Source organism: Physeter macrocephalus, chromosome 1, assembly GCF_002837175.3.
Source record: "Physeter macrocephalus isolate SW-GA chromosome 1, ASM283717v5, whole genome shotgun sequence".
Classification (NCBI taxonomy): domain Eukaryota; kingdom Metazoa; phylum Chordata; class Mammalia; order Artiodactyla; family Physeteridae; genus Physeter; species Physeter macrocephalus.
The window spans coordinates 80803459-80818131 of NC_041214.2; the positions used below are offsets into that span (position 1 = coordinate 80803459).

General features: G+C 39.7%; 1 protein-coding gene across 13 annotated transcripts in view; it reads right to left on the bottom strand.

Annotated features, from left to right (window-relative positions):
• Positions 1-14673, bottom strand: part of LPP (LIM domain containing preferred translocation partner in lipoma) — a 745137-nt gene that overhangs the window by 568090 nt on the left and 162374 nt on the right. The window contains exon 1 of one of the 13 annotated variants that reach the window (XM_028492125.2): positions 13889-14506. The exons of the other annotated variants lie outside the window; for them this stretch is intronic. The gene's annotated coding sequence lies outside the window, so the exon portion shown is untranslated. Of the gene's footprint in view, positions 1-13888; positions 14507-14673 lie in introns of those variants that run through there. 13 annotated transcript variants of the gene reach the window in all.

A 14673-nucleotide genomic window follows, 5' to 3' on the forward strand; every position in this document is an offset into this window, starting at 1 on the left:
ATGTTATTTAAACTATTTCAAAAAGGAACAAAGAAAAGCTTCCAAATTATTTTTATGATGATTTAAGCATAACACTAATAGTAGAATCTGACAATGCAAATACACACACATATACACAAACATAATTTTGAAATAGTCTCATTTATGAAAATTGATCCAAAAATTGTTAATAAATCACTGAGATCTAGATTCCAACAGCACTAAAATAAAATAAAATAAAATAATGCACAAACTGTTACAAAGTGGATATTACTCCAAGAACACTAGCATGATTTCCTGTTCGAAAAATGTGTTTATATATTTCACCAAATTTATAGGACAAAAGAGAAAAACAACTCTTTTCTTAGAAAAGAGAAAAGGAAACAATGTATGATTATTTCCATAGTTTCCAAAAAGGTATTAGATAAACATTTAACAATGAGTCTCCACTTTAAAAAACAAAAATAAGAAAACACTCTCAGAATAAGGATGGATAGTTTTTAACACAATCTATTTCTCAAAACAAAACCCAACATCACAATGAACAGGGAACATTATGAGCATTCCCATTAAAGTCAGAAAGAAGAGGTCATTCACTCTAACACTAACACTGCTATTCTATATTCATTCTTCTCTGGGTAGCAGATAATATAATTAGAAAAAAAGCTGTGAGTTATAAAAATTAGAAAGAGAAAGGTAAATTTTTGGCAGATGATATGATTACTTAACTAGAAACTAGAAAAAAATTTAATTATTCAAGTAATAAAAGAATTTAGTAAAGTGACTGTGTAGAAAAAATACTGAAACCAAGAGGCTACACACACACACACACACACACACACACAATTAGTTAGATGGTATAACATAAGAAATAATTCCATTAACTAGAGCAAACAGAAAATACCTAGGAAAACAAACCTAGAAGAAACATGCATGGTCTACATGAAAAATTTAAACGCTCCTAGGGACATAAAAGAAGACTTCAACAAATGGAAAGGCATAGTGTTCTAAGAACAAGAAATAACAAATTTCCAGTGCATAATGTATGAAGTTAATGAATAAATTTAGGGCAACTCCCATAAAAATGTCAACAGGACATTACTTTTAAAACTGGACAAGTTCATTCTAAAGTTCATGGAAAAAATAAACAAGTGCTAAAAGACAAAAACTTGGGAAAAAAAGGAACTAATCAGAGTGAAGTAGCACCATCAGATAATAAAACATTACACAGCTACAGTAATTGACAATGATGCATGAAGTGACAGATGAATGGAACAGAAGGCCCCCAAAATGAGGCAAATTCCTAAGTATTAAATATTTAAGTACTTAACCATTGAAGTATTTAATATATAATAAAGGTGGCTTTTCAAATCAGTGTGGAAAAGATGGACTATTCAATAAATAGCTTTTGGACAGGTGGATCTGAAAAAATATAAAAATGGATCCCTACCTCACATCTTTTATCAAAATGTAATTTCAATGAATTGGTGATGAGAGACAGAGAGAGAGAGAGAGAGAGAGAGAGAGAGAGAGAGAGAGAGAGAGAGAGAGAGAGAGAGAGAGACCAGATGAAACAACCAGAAGGAAAATTAGAAGATTTTTTTTAAATAAAGTGGAAAAGGCATTTCAAAGTGTTACACAAAACCCAAAACCATAAAACCAAAAGATTGAACTGACTATATATATTTTTAAAATTTTGATCTGCAAGTTAAAAAGACAAATGCAAAATGGCAGGTTATTGCTCCTCCTATCACAGACTAAGGGTTCATTTTCTTAACTGTAATAAATCAATAAGCAAAAAATCCAACAATACAATAGAAAGGGAGGCAAAGGGCAGTTCACAAAAAAGGAAATACAAATGGGGATAGTCTGTTTAAAATGATGTCCCAAAATCACTAAACAGAAATGTAAATTAAATCTACAAGATACCAGACACAAAATACTGATACAGAAATCATCTAGATATATGATTATATGAAAAAAGCAAGATGCCAAATAATGCGTGTAGTATGCTCCCCTTTGTGTAAATATTCTACATACACTGGGATATAAAGGAATATAAATACTTACATATGCTTGTTTATACCCAGTTTATTTCTACAAAGGGACATAAGGAACCGATAACAGTGTTTGCCTCTTGCGGGGGTGAGGGAGCGGGCAGAGTCGAGAGATAAGACATTGATAAGAGTAAGATTTGCTTTTCATTACATGCATTTTTGCAGCTTATTAATTGTGTACTATCTTTTTGTGTTGATTCCTCAGATTAATTTTTAGTTTTCTTTAGAGAAAGTCTGACCAACAATGCATCAATGAGAACTTCAAATGGAGGGGAAGGAAGCCTGCTAGATGGCCAGCAACCTTCAGACTGCAACTGAACAGGGTATAAAGGAATGAGAATGACAAAGGTGTCAGGGTTTGAAGCCCAAAGCAGCTACTTAACAGCTTTGACGTTGGGGAAGTTCTTTATTCTTGCAATACCTCAGTTTCTACAGCTGTGAAACAGAAAGCTAAGATCACACCTCAACAGAGCTGTGGTGAAAATTAAATAAGATAAGTATAAAGCTCTTAGCCCAAGGTCTGGCAAGGAATATATGTTCAATAAACGTTAGCTCCCCGTACTATAAGGACTATTTCTGATTTAATAGTAACAATAATAATAATAATCTTTCTAGTGCTGTTCTGCTCAACCACATCCATTCAACCAAACACCCACGCCCCACTCCCTGGCCTCAGCTTCCCTTCCCACGGCCACGACACCCCAAGTCCCCATGAAGCAAGAGTTGAATAAATAATCACCAATTTTAAATACCACTCAGGAGAATGACTGGAAAACATCTATTTCAACTCCCACATTTCAGTGAGAAATGAGCAGAGGCCAGCTGTGGTTAAGTGGCAGCCCCAAGGGACGAACACTGAAGTCCCTGACCTCCATTCCATAGACTTTTCACCACATGTCATGTGTTGGCAAGGAATTGGCCTCTTTCCCTCAACTCCACTGGTCTCTCATTTTTAAAGGGTGCTTTGTTTTACCTCCAGAGAGCTCCCTTTTTACTCTATAGCACACCCCTCAATCCAGCATCTCTGGCCTCTCTCTCCTAGTGAACTTGAACAGTCACAATACACACAAAGTCATCTGTGTCAGGATGCCCATGCACATTAGAGGACAAAATTACCCTTCTTGCAGCGTCATAAAAGGCCAACTTTGCCAGTCCTCCAGAAAAGGGAAAAAAAGAAAAAAATAGTTTTAAGAAATGCAGGCCCCTTCCCCTAGAATGTGATGACTTAAAAATGGCTAGTTATGGGGCTTCCCTGGTGGCACAGTGGTTGAGAGTCCGCCTGCCAATGCAGGGGACCCGGGTTCGTGCCCCGGTCCGGGAAGATCCCACCTGCCGCGGAGCGGCTGGGCCCGTGAGCCATGGCCGCTGAGCCTGCGCGTCCGGATCCTGTGCTCCGCAACGGGAGAGGCCACAGCAGTGGTGCCCCGCAACGGGAGAGCCCACAGCAGGGGGGGCCCCGCAACCCGAAAAAAAAAAAAAAAAAAAAAAAGCCTAGTGAGAGACCACGCATCCTCTGCGCACTGGGGTTTGTTAGTGATGATGGTGGTGGTGAGGTTTTTGTTTGTTTATTTTGTTTTATTTTTCTTTCTGTGTTGGGTGTTTGAGAAAGATTCTATTATGGTTGCTATCAATTCTCATTTAGAGAAATAAGGACAATGGTATTAATAATGAAACAAAAGTACTCCTTTTTACTCTCTGTGGTCTGCAAGGAGTTTCATATTCCACTCAGATCAGAACTCCATGTTTTACTGATGTGAAAGTGTGTGGTTTTTGCGATAGCCAAGTTCTTCTAATATTCAACTTTCTGTTGTTTCTTACTTGTGACTTACAGTAAACGAATCCCAATTTTTCCCCTTTGTCAAAATCAGCCCATTTTCAAAACAACAAGGCCACCTCAGACATGGCACTTTTCATGAATATCATAGAGGCATGAGCCTATTCAGACTCAGTTTATTGCGTTAAACAATCTTAACTATGAAACAGATTGCCCAAATTGTATCTTTGGACTCCACAGAACATAACTCTTCTGGAGAAGCACAGAAGGAAGTCCAGTCCCGCCTTTGCTTTTCTCCCCTTTCCCCCAAAGTCCTCTCAACCTTCACTTTTGGCTACATTTGGACAGAGAACGCAGGGATTACCATTCTACAAGAGGAGAAAAAAACACTGCTGTCATCGCTCCCTTCATCATCATCCTTACCTTGGTTACAGTGCCTTGTCTCGCACGGGGGCTTATTTCCCATCCTATCAAGCCTGGGAAATGAGGGGTCGCCAAAATTACACTCCCTCACTTTGTATTAGAAGAAACTTAGGCTCAGAAAGGACAAGTGAATTGCCCAGAAGCTCCCAGCAAGAACTAGCAAGAAGAGGGCCTCAACCCAAGTTTTATCTTTGGGAAACAAGATCTCTTCTACTCTCCACCCGGCCTGGGGAGAGCGGCCCAGGGTCTCCCTCCATCCTGTGTACATCGCTGGCTCTTGGCTGCTTTGTCATGACAGGCTCTGACTCCGTTAGCAAGGCTGTACTTGATGGCACAACTGTTTCTGTCAGGGTCGGTTTTGGTGGTTCAGTGCCTGGGCCACACCAGCGGTTAAGTATTTTCACTGTCACCGAGGTCCTTCAGTTGTCAGATGTGTCACAAGCAATTTGTTACTGTCATCGTTAAAGTCCTAAAGTTCCAAATGAATTGTTTTTATTTGGAAACTAGTGCTCTATCAAGGTTTATCCCTAAAATGTTGTCAAGCACACTCCCACTGACTTTCTTAAATGGAAGAACAAGAGGCAGAGCTATAGTTAGCTCTCTAGTTATTCCATGTAACCTCAGCCTGCCTTCCGTTGGTCACAGCCCATGGTGTTCTGTTGTAGGAATATTATCTACCGTAAGAGTCTGTGATGAATAAAGGCTGAGAACTACTGCTATAGGTGGTGGGGGCAGAGTGGCCTACAGAAGTTGGCTTTCCTAGAAAGAGAAGAGAATATTTGAATTCCCTGTAGACTGAGTGAACCTCTACCATCAATCCTGAACCTGTTCTATGGCCTGATCTTTGGGTAAAAAAAACTCAGAATGCCCTGCTTGTAATCCCTAGCTGTCTCACTACAACACTGTACCCAAACAGGGTAAGATGAGTGTGTTACCTATGACTCAATTTACACTTAAACACACACACGCGCGCGCGCACGCACACACACACACACACACACACACACACACACACACACAACACAGAAGGGATCCAGTCCAGCACAGCAGATGAGCAAAAATGCCACACAGTCTATTCAGTACATGTCAAGACAATTTATCCGAACAACATACAAGTGATAAACAACAGTATTCCAAGTTTCAGTGAAGTCGGCATGACCATCACTGTTATCAGCTTCTCTCATAGAGCCAAATATGTATTATCTGTCTTCTTCACTAGAATGTAAGTACCCCGTAATGAAAGACTGATTATTCATTCAAATTAATATTTACTAAGTACCTACTATGTGTCAGGCACTAATGTAGATGGTGGGGATACAGCAAAAAAACCCAACTAAATCCCTACCCTCATGGAGCTGACATCCCAGTGGTAAAGGCAAAAAATTCACAAACAGGTAAATGAACACATAACTTTCAGAGAGTAATTAATGCTCTAAAGAAAAATAAAACAGGGTACAGAAGGTCGGGAGTGCCTGATGTGGAGAGAAAGGTTGTTATCTATATTACTTCTACCTCTAATCACCGATTTGGAGCTTTTTAAAAAAATACCCATGCCTGGGTCCCAACCCCAGATATTCTGATTTAATTAGCTTGGAGGTAGGCTCGGGAAAGAGTATTTTAAGGGTACTCCAGTGATTCTAACATACAATCAAGTTGAGAACCACTGGCATGCTTGGTTTTGAAAATGAACAGGCCTGGGTTTGAAACTCACTGGTTACATATGATCTGTGTGATCCCAGGAAAGATACTTAATCTCTCTGAGCCTCAGTGTCCTTACCTATAAATTGGGATAACAATAGTAACAGTACCTCTGGGTTACTGTAAGAATTAACTGAGGGGCTTCCCTGGTGGCACAGTGGTTAAGAATCCGCCTGCCAATGCAGGGGACAGGGTTTGAGCCCTGGTCCAGGAAGATCCCACAGGCCGTGGAGCAACTAAGCCCGTGAGCCACAACTACTGAGCCCGCGTGCCACAACTACTGAAGGCCTCACGCCTAGAGCCCGTGCTCTGCAACAAGAGAAGCCACCACCATGAGAAGCCCACACACCGCAACGAAGAGTAGCCCCCGCTCGCCGCAACTAGAGAAAGCCCACACGCAGCAACGAAGACCCAATGCAACCAAAATTAAAAATAAATTAAAAAAAAAAAAGAATCAACTGATATATGTAAAGTCCAAAGAAGAGTGCCTAGGACATGGAAGGGACTCAGGAAGTGTTAGCCATCATTTACTGTTACCTTTAACAGTTAAAAATATGCACAGAAGATGCAAACTGGAGGGCTGCAGGTCAAAGCAGGTCCTTAGATGTGTTCTGTTTGCCATGTACAGAGTGGACTTTTAAAGCACTTTGTTGTTGTTTTGAGCCAAAGTTGATGTTACTGAGTGAGATCATAAGTTGCATTTTTCTCCTTCCAAGAGGAAGTATCTCTTGCAATGTTTTAAATATATTTGAATGAGTTGGCAACATTCGAAAACCTAAACACTTCACATACAAAATCTGACCAGCAATAACTGATCAGTGCCAGGCAGCACCACCCTTCTCAGAGACAGCCCTCTCAAGCTCTCCATGTCCCCCACTACCCCCTTCAGCTCTCTCCCCAAGACACATACTCAGACTGTGGCCAAGAACAAGTCCCATTTCATCAGCACACTTGCAATTTTATCTTACCTACGAAAAAAAGGAAAACAAAATATGTCCTGCTCCTAAGACTCTACGAAGGGAAAAGGAAAGCTAGATAAAAGGGCTTTGTGTTTCAAGCAAAGGGACCAGAAGCATTTCTTTGTGGCAGTCAAGGATCTCTGTCTATGAACTGTGCCAATGCAGTGTGTCTGTGTCAAAAGCGTGAAACTTACACATCATCTGCTCCCTCTTTTACATAACTCACATGACTCTGTAGGCAAATGACCTCTCATATCCTGGGCACTGAAATAGGAGCTTGGCAAACATTAGCTCCTTTAATCCCACAACTCCAGGGGTTACTTTCCATTACGACCATTTTCAAGATGAGGAAACCGAACCGAAAGGATAAGCAATGGTCTTGGGTCACATCAATAATAGATGGCAAAGTTAGGTATGCAACCAGAACCTTCTGACGTCAAAGTCGAAACTTCTTCCACCACGCGATGCTCCCTCCACCCAGGGAACAGTTTAGTGTAATTTAACTACTGAGGTGAACAATAACTAGATGGGAAAATTCTTGGAAAGAACACCATTAGTTTAGAACAGGATACTCTCTCTCTGGCCAATATGCTTGCTGTCCATGCCACTGATGACGAAGGCCATCTGTGTCTTTTGGATGTTGCGAAACCTACAGATGACACGATGAAACCTGCTCCTCTCTCTACCTTTTGTCCCATGTAAAGATAGTTCTACTCTTAAATCTACAGCCCAACAGATTGCAAAAAGAACCCAAAAAACAAAAACCATCACCTTGTGTGTACAGGTGTGTGTGTATGTGTTGTGTTGACAAAGATCAAAACCAGGGGCTAAAATGAAAGAGCAAGACACATTCAAGTTCATCTCAAACAATGTCTCTTGGCTAAACCCTCCCTTGATTCACCTCATCAGAATTAACCTGCCTCCAGATTCCAGCACAGGTTATTTGTATCTAATATTTCTATATCACATTATATTTATGTGTTGTATGTCAACATCCCCACCAAACTAGAATTCCCTGAGAGAACGAACCATCTTTTATTCACTTTTCTATGCCGTCCCCAATGCAGCCCTACCAGCAATGTTATGCACAAAACATGGCACAAAGTCAGATGCAAAATAAGAATGAATTAAGTGAATACGTAAAGATAAGACTGACCATTTTCTATCCATGTTTCTTTAAGTAAATGTATACTTAGTATGAGCACCTACAGAGATAGGCTTTGTGGAGATGCAAAGATTAATTTTTTTAAAAGCTTTGATTCAAGATGCTCACCATCTCCTGGGAGAGACAAATGTACATATATAACCATGATGCAAAAGAAATAAAAATTAAGTCTCCTAAAGATATACAAACAAAGTTCTGGCAGTTGAGAGAAATGTGCAAGATATGAAATCCTCAGGAGTTTGCTATAATCTTTCTTTTAAGTGATCAATTAAAATATATCTTACCCAAATAAATATGTAATTTCTTTCTCTGATAATTTACTGCCATTTCTTTTTTGAAGTTACTGACATTTAACTATCAAAAGAGCTGGTAAGAAAGGTCTCAGCCATAATGAGGAATTCAAATTTCTTTTTTTAAGGAAATTTAAGAGAAAGTATCTTTGTATTTCAGCAATTCTGTAAAAGCCTGATTTTCTGACAATATAACTGCAAAGAAACTTGCGTCAAAACACACAAGAGGGCTTCCCTGGTGGTGCAGTGGTTGAAAGTCCGCCTGCCAATGCAGGGGACACAGGTTCGTGCCCCGGTCTGGGAGGATCCCACATGCCGCGGAGCGGCTGGGCCCGTGAGCCACAGCCGCTGGGCCTGCGCGTCTGGAGCCTGTGCTCCACAGCGGGAGGGGCCACGACAGTGAGAGGCCCGTGTACCGGAAAAAAAAAAAAAAAAAAAACACAAGAAACAAAAAAGGTGTTCAAGATATTTCAAGTCTACAATCACTTGCTGAATACATGCTAAAGTGCCAGGAAATATGTTAAGCTCTCCAGGGAAACAGAGCTCAGTGTTTATTTGGGGTAACAATGAGATATGGGTCCAAGAGAAGATATTAGGATATAACTTGATGATAAGCAGCATACAAGAGGTATGGGCAAAAGGCTATGAGAGTCAAGGAGAAGAGAAATTATGTAAATTAGGACCTTTATTGATAAATGTGGCATTGCACTATGACAAGAAAACTAAGTTGAATAACTTGGTATTTGCGTTATACTCCTGGTTCTGCCAATAATTTGGTGACAAAACTTAAGCAAGTCACTGCCTATGTTTTAGTTCAGTTTCCCCCATCATTAAAGAGACATATGGCCCTCCCAGTGGTCACAGTCTACAAACCTGGGCATTCAATTAAGCGACCTTCTGAATTGGAGTTACAGCAAGAGAAAGCAAGTTCTCTACTGTGTTGTTTGAATCCATTTGCCCTCTTAGATGTTTGCCAATCAAGAGTTCAAAAGCAATAAATCTAGTAGCTACACGGAATTTGATGTTTTCATTATCATTTCTACAACTGACTAAATTACATGCCATCCCATCATAAAGGCTAGAGTACTCCTACAAGATCAGTAGGGGACATATGAAGGTGGGCAGATAATTACGGTGGATATCTACCAGAGTTCCCCCTCCATTCTATGGGCAGAAGGTACAGGACAAATCTAGGTCCAGCTGCCATCAGTCAATACTGATTCTTTTGGAAGGAAAAGTAAAAATTTTATTTCCCATCAGAAGTGACCCCAGTGTATCTTTCCTGTGTCATCTCCCACTACTACTTCCTTGCAAACCTTTATTCATAAGCTAGTATTGGCCAAACTTGCCTTACTAAATCAGAATTTCTAGGGAAGGTACTGGGAATCTGTATTATTAATAACAAGCAATTTCAATGATTAGGCAGGTCAGGGAAATCCTATTACAGTATACATCTAAACTACTCATTATTCATCACAAATGACCTGCTTCTTGTCAATGTGTGTGTTTCTTCTGCCTGCAGTGTGCTTCTCCCATCTCTAGCTGGTGACTTATATTTACCTATTCTTCAGGATCCAGTTAAAATACCACCTGATTCCTCTAACTCTCATACATGTATTCTTATCTCCGCTCTTGGATTATGAACTCTTAGAGATCAGAGGAGTCTCATTCATTCATTCATTAGTTCATTCACTCAACAAATATTTATTGAGTGTTTGGCATCTACCACATGCCAGGCACTGTTCTAGGCACTGGTGACATCGCAATGAACAAGACAAAGTTCACAATTTCATGGGCTTTCAAGTACTGGAGTTGGCAAACTGTGGCCCACAGACCAAATGTGGCTCACTGCATGTTTCTGTTAAAAGTTGTACTTGAAACATGGCCACACTCAGTTGTTTACATGTTGTCTATGACAGAGTTGAGTATTTTACATATTGTCTGATAGCAGAATGAGTAGCTGTGACAGAGACCACACAGATCACAGGGCTAAACTATTTACCACCTGCCCCTTTATAGAAAAGTTTACTGACCCCTGTTCTAGTAGATCCCCACATAGCAGAGTGCCTGGTAGACAGCAGGCACTAACAAATGCTGAGAGAATAAACTGAAGATGGAAAGTGAGAAATAAGATCATGTAAGGCCATGCCACTCTCTCACTTCGTCCCAGCTTACCCTTCCCCCTAGAGGGGTGGGATAGGGAGGGCAGGAGGGAGACACAAGAGGGAGGAGATATGGGGATACATTGTATATGTATAGCTCATTCACTTTGTTATAAAGCAGAAACTAACACACCATTGTAAAGCAATTATACTCCAATAAAGATGTTAAAAAAAAAAAAAGATCATGTAAGGCAGGTCCTATTGCAGAGCCTCTTTTACCTACTCTCTATCTTCATTCCTAGTGATGTCAAAACATTAATAATTAATAATTGACAATTTCTAAGATGTTATTAGCAATGTAACAGTTTAGGGTGATAAAAAGAGAGGGGATAAGTTTTCAAACCTATAGAAAATTTAAGAACTAAATAAATTTGCTGTGTCTTCAAAAGTCATGACTATTTCAGGTCCACCTGTGATTATACCAGCTCGTCTGGCAAAATATATTACAATAGCTGTTATGTCTGGCTTTCCAGAGCTTACAAAAGTTTGAGGAGAGTTGTTATTGCATTTCACTGGTTTGTCTGCTTCATTAGATGCATCTTGTAGATGGGAACTTTGTGTCTTTCGGATCAAGCTGACTAAGAAGACTCAAGTTAAATCAAACACAAACACAGAGCTGCACATGAGGAAAACCCCATTCTGTCAAATAAGTCAAGTTTATAGATTCAGTCTTATATCCATATCCTCAGAACTGTCTTCTTTATCATGTCCATATGCAAACCCTCTCATCTTTCAAGAAAAGAATTGAAAACTGCAGGATCCTTTTCAGAGGCTGAGTTACTATAAAATTTAAAGCGGAGAGCTGATATACAGCTAAGGTTTTACAAGTCTTCAGCACAGTGTCAGTGTGGTTTACTGCAAAGAGTAACAGTTTTAGAGTCAAACAAGTCTTAATTCCAAGAAAGCTGTGCCACTCGTTAACCATGTAAACTAGGAAAATTGTTTAGCTTCTTCAAGTCTCTGCCTCTTATCTACATAATGGGAATAATACAAGTTACATCACAGGGCTGATGTGAGAATTGAAGAAGATAGTTAAGTGCAAAGCAGCTTTCTTAGAATGAGAAGAAAACAGGTTTTCAGTAACAGTAGGTTCCTTTCTTTCCATTAACAAGTTCAACACAGGCCCCTACACCTCAAATATACCCTTGTTTGATATATCTAAATTCCCTAAAAATGTTACAATACATTTATTAAGGCAGTAAATTTGGAAAGATGTCATTTGCACATCTCTGACTTTTAATCCAAACTCAAGAAAATTCTGTTTCCCTCTGAATTTACTACTCAAAAGCTATAATATAGCTCTTGTTTAGTCTATCTCCTGGTGACTGATTTCTAGCAAACTATTACTTGAAACAACATTCCCCAAAATGCAATATACTAAGAACCTCCTGATGAGCATCATAGAATAGATAATGAGGTCAGTTTTGAACATCCCCTCTGATTTCAAGGTGAAACAAAAATGGTCAAGTTCTAGTCATTTTCACTTTCTGGTTCTTGTGCCCTTGATTACTGCGATCCCCTTTGTAAAATGTAACAAAGAAATGCGTGTGCTTCCATCAAAATAGTCACCCTTCACTGTACAGACAGATATGGATAAAGATGAGCGATGGAGATGGAGAGAAATAAGTGAGTGAGTAGATAAAATGGCCACGGGAGAGATGATTAGATGGATGATTGGATGAATAAGCGGAAGGATGGATGGGTGTCGGGGGGAAGTCAGGCAAATGTAGATGACAAGATGCCACACAGACATGTAGAAATTCATAAAGAGGCAAAGAGATAAATCTATGACAAAAAAGCTCAATCTCAGGACTGAAATATTAGCACAATTCCCTCTCTAGCCCACTGCTCCTTAAATCTCCATTTTTAAGACTATCCAAAGGTTTCTCCTCATCATTACATCATCATATTCAAATATATGGTAACCATAGTATTACGTATCTGCCCAGCAATGGAAATTGAACCCTTTGGGCAAAACAAATTGACCATATCCTCCTAGTAAGAGAAAATAAAAATTCTTCCAGAAGGCATCAAGCAACTTTTCTAATGCAGTACATTCATGAGACTACCCTTACTATGTTCCAATGTTTCTCTAATTAATGTTATGTTAATTAAGAGAAGATGGCCTAATAGATTTTGTTACTGTCAGAATTTTCTCTAAATTAACAATTCACAGGTGTAATTTTACCTTAAAACTGAGATCATAACTAAAAGTACTGCTAAACTCCAGCCCAATATATATTACTGTAGGATGAACTAAAATACGTCAAATTCCTCTACTGTAAAAACAGTGTCAAGGGCCCCTGCCTTGTTTTAAAGCAAGTTTTCTTCTTGATAAACAGTCAGCACTTAACAATAGAAACAATGGTCAAATATATCACAATAAATGCAAACACAGCACTCACATAATGCAATATTATGCAGTGATTAAAATATGTACTTTTGAAGAATGTTTAATGACATGAGAAAATGTTTACACTAAAATATTACATAAAGGAAGCATATACAACTAAATATGTGTAACATGACCCCTCTTTAAAAAAAGAATAGAGTGGTTATATGTGTAAAATAGAATGGTGGTTATCTCTGGATGATGGGTTATGAGGGTTTTAATTATCTTCTTCGTACTTTTGTGAACTTTAAATTTCTAAAATGAGTGTATATAACTTTTATATCTGAAAAAGAAAGGTGTATTTTGTTTTAGGAAAATGTCCAGCAGCTGTGCTAAGGTAACAAATAGGAAGGGTTTGTTTGATTTTCCTATTTACATAGTATTTTCATATGCATTAGTAGCTCATCTGATCCATTCAACAATTCAGAGCGATGGGGTCAAGGATCCCCACCGACAGCGAACAGTCAAGCTCATTTAGCAAAATGGGACAGAGCAGACCCAACTCAAGGTGTCCTGGTACATTATCACCTTCTTTACAAGGTCCATTCATTTATCTCAGGCAAAGAGTTTTCTTTTTCAGGGATTTTCTTCTAAAGGGGCTCCAACCTTGTTTTGCTGCCCTCCCAACCCCAAAGTGTCAACATTCTATTAAAAAAAAAAAAAAAAAAAAAACTACATATATAAGCATACCTGGGCTCCCTAACACCTCACCCCAGAGTGGGAAGGGCATACTGTTCAAGAATGACAAAATGTCCCACTGTTGCTATTTTCAAAGCATATAAAGCCAATTATCCTAATGGGACCAGTCCAATCTATGAAGGGCATGTCCAGGCACAACTTTTTAAAAAGACATGGTCTGACCTAGATAAAGAAATCTGAGACAAGGATTCAAAAGCTGCTTAAGATGACAGAATACTGAGGGAGGCTTCGAGTCAGGAGCATCAAAGAAGCACCTCAGCTCAAATCTTGCTGGTCTTGGGATGACTCACCAGCACTGCTGTGATGCCTTCCTGCCCCATTCATCAGACAAGTTTTTTCCATCAGAATTTATTGCCGAGGTGCTCCCCAGTAAGGTAGTAAGATGAACTCTGCAGTTTGGGTTTTTTTTTTCTTTTTTCTTTTTTCTTTTTTTGGCTGCATTGGGTCTTTGTTGCTGTGCACGGGCTTTCTCTAGTTGTGGCAAGTGGGGGTTACTCTCCGTTGCGGCATGCAGGCTTCTCTTTGCAGTGGCTTCTCTTGCTGCGGAGCATGGGTTCTAGGTGTGCAGGCTTCAGCAGTTGTGGTGCACAGACTTCAGTAGTTGTGGCTCGCGGGCTCCAGAGCGCAGGCTCAGTAGTTGTGGCGCACGGGCTTAGCTGCTCCACAGCATGTGGGATCTTCCCAGACCAGGGATCGAACCCGGGTCCCCTGCATTGGCAGGCGGATTCTTAACCACTGTGCCACCAGGGAAGCCCAACTCTGCAGTTTTAAAATAGGGGAGATATGACTGAAAAGTCATAACACTGATTCCACATACTACCCTCAAAAAAGCCCAAGGAGAGTAAAATGTCAGTTGAAGGAACACTGGCCTCCATTTCACCTCCACCACTAAGTAAACGCAGCAGAGTCTGTTCTGGATTTTTTTACTAAAGAATTAGCTGATTCTGACAAAACCTGGTGTATTACTAAAGGCATAAGACAGATTAGTTAGGTGGGGAATATATAGATGAAAAGGCTGGGCCTGCTTAGGGCCTGAGGGCAGGAATAGAGGTTGTTTTTGTAAAAAAGTTGAAAC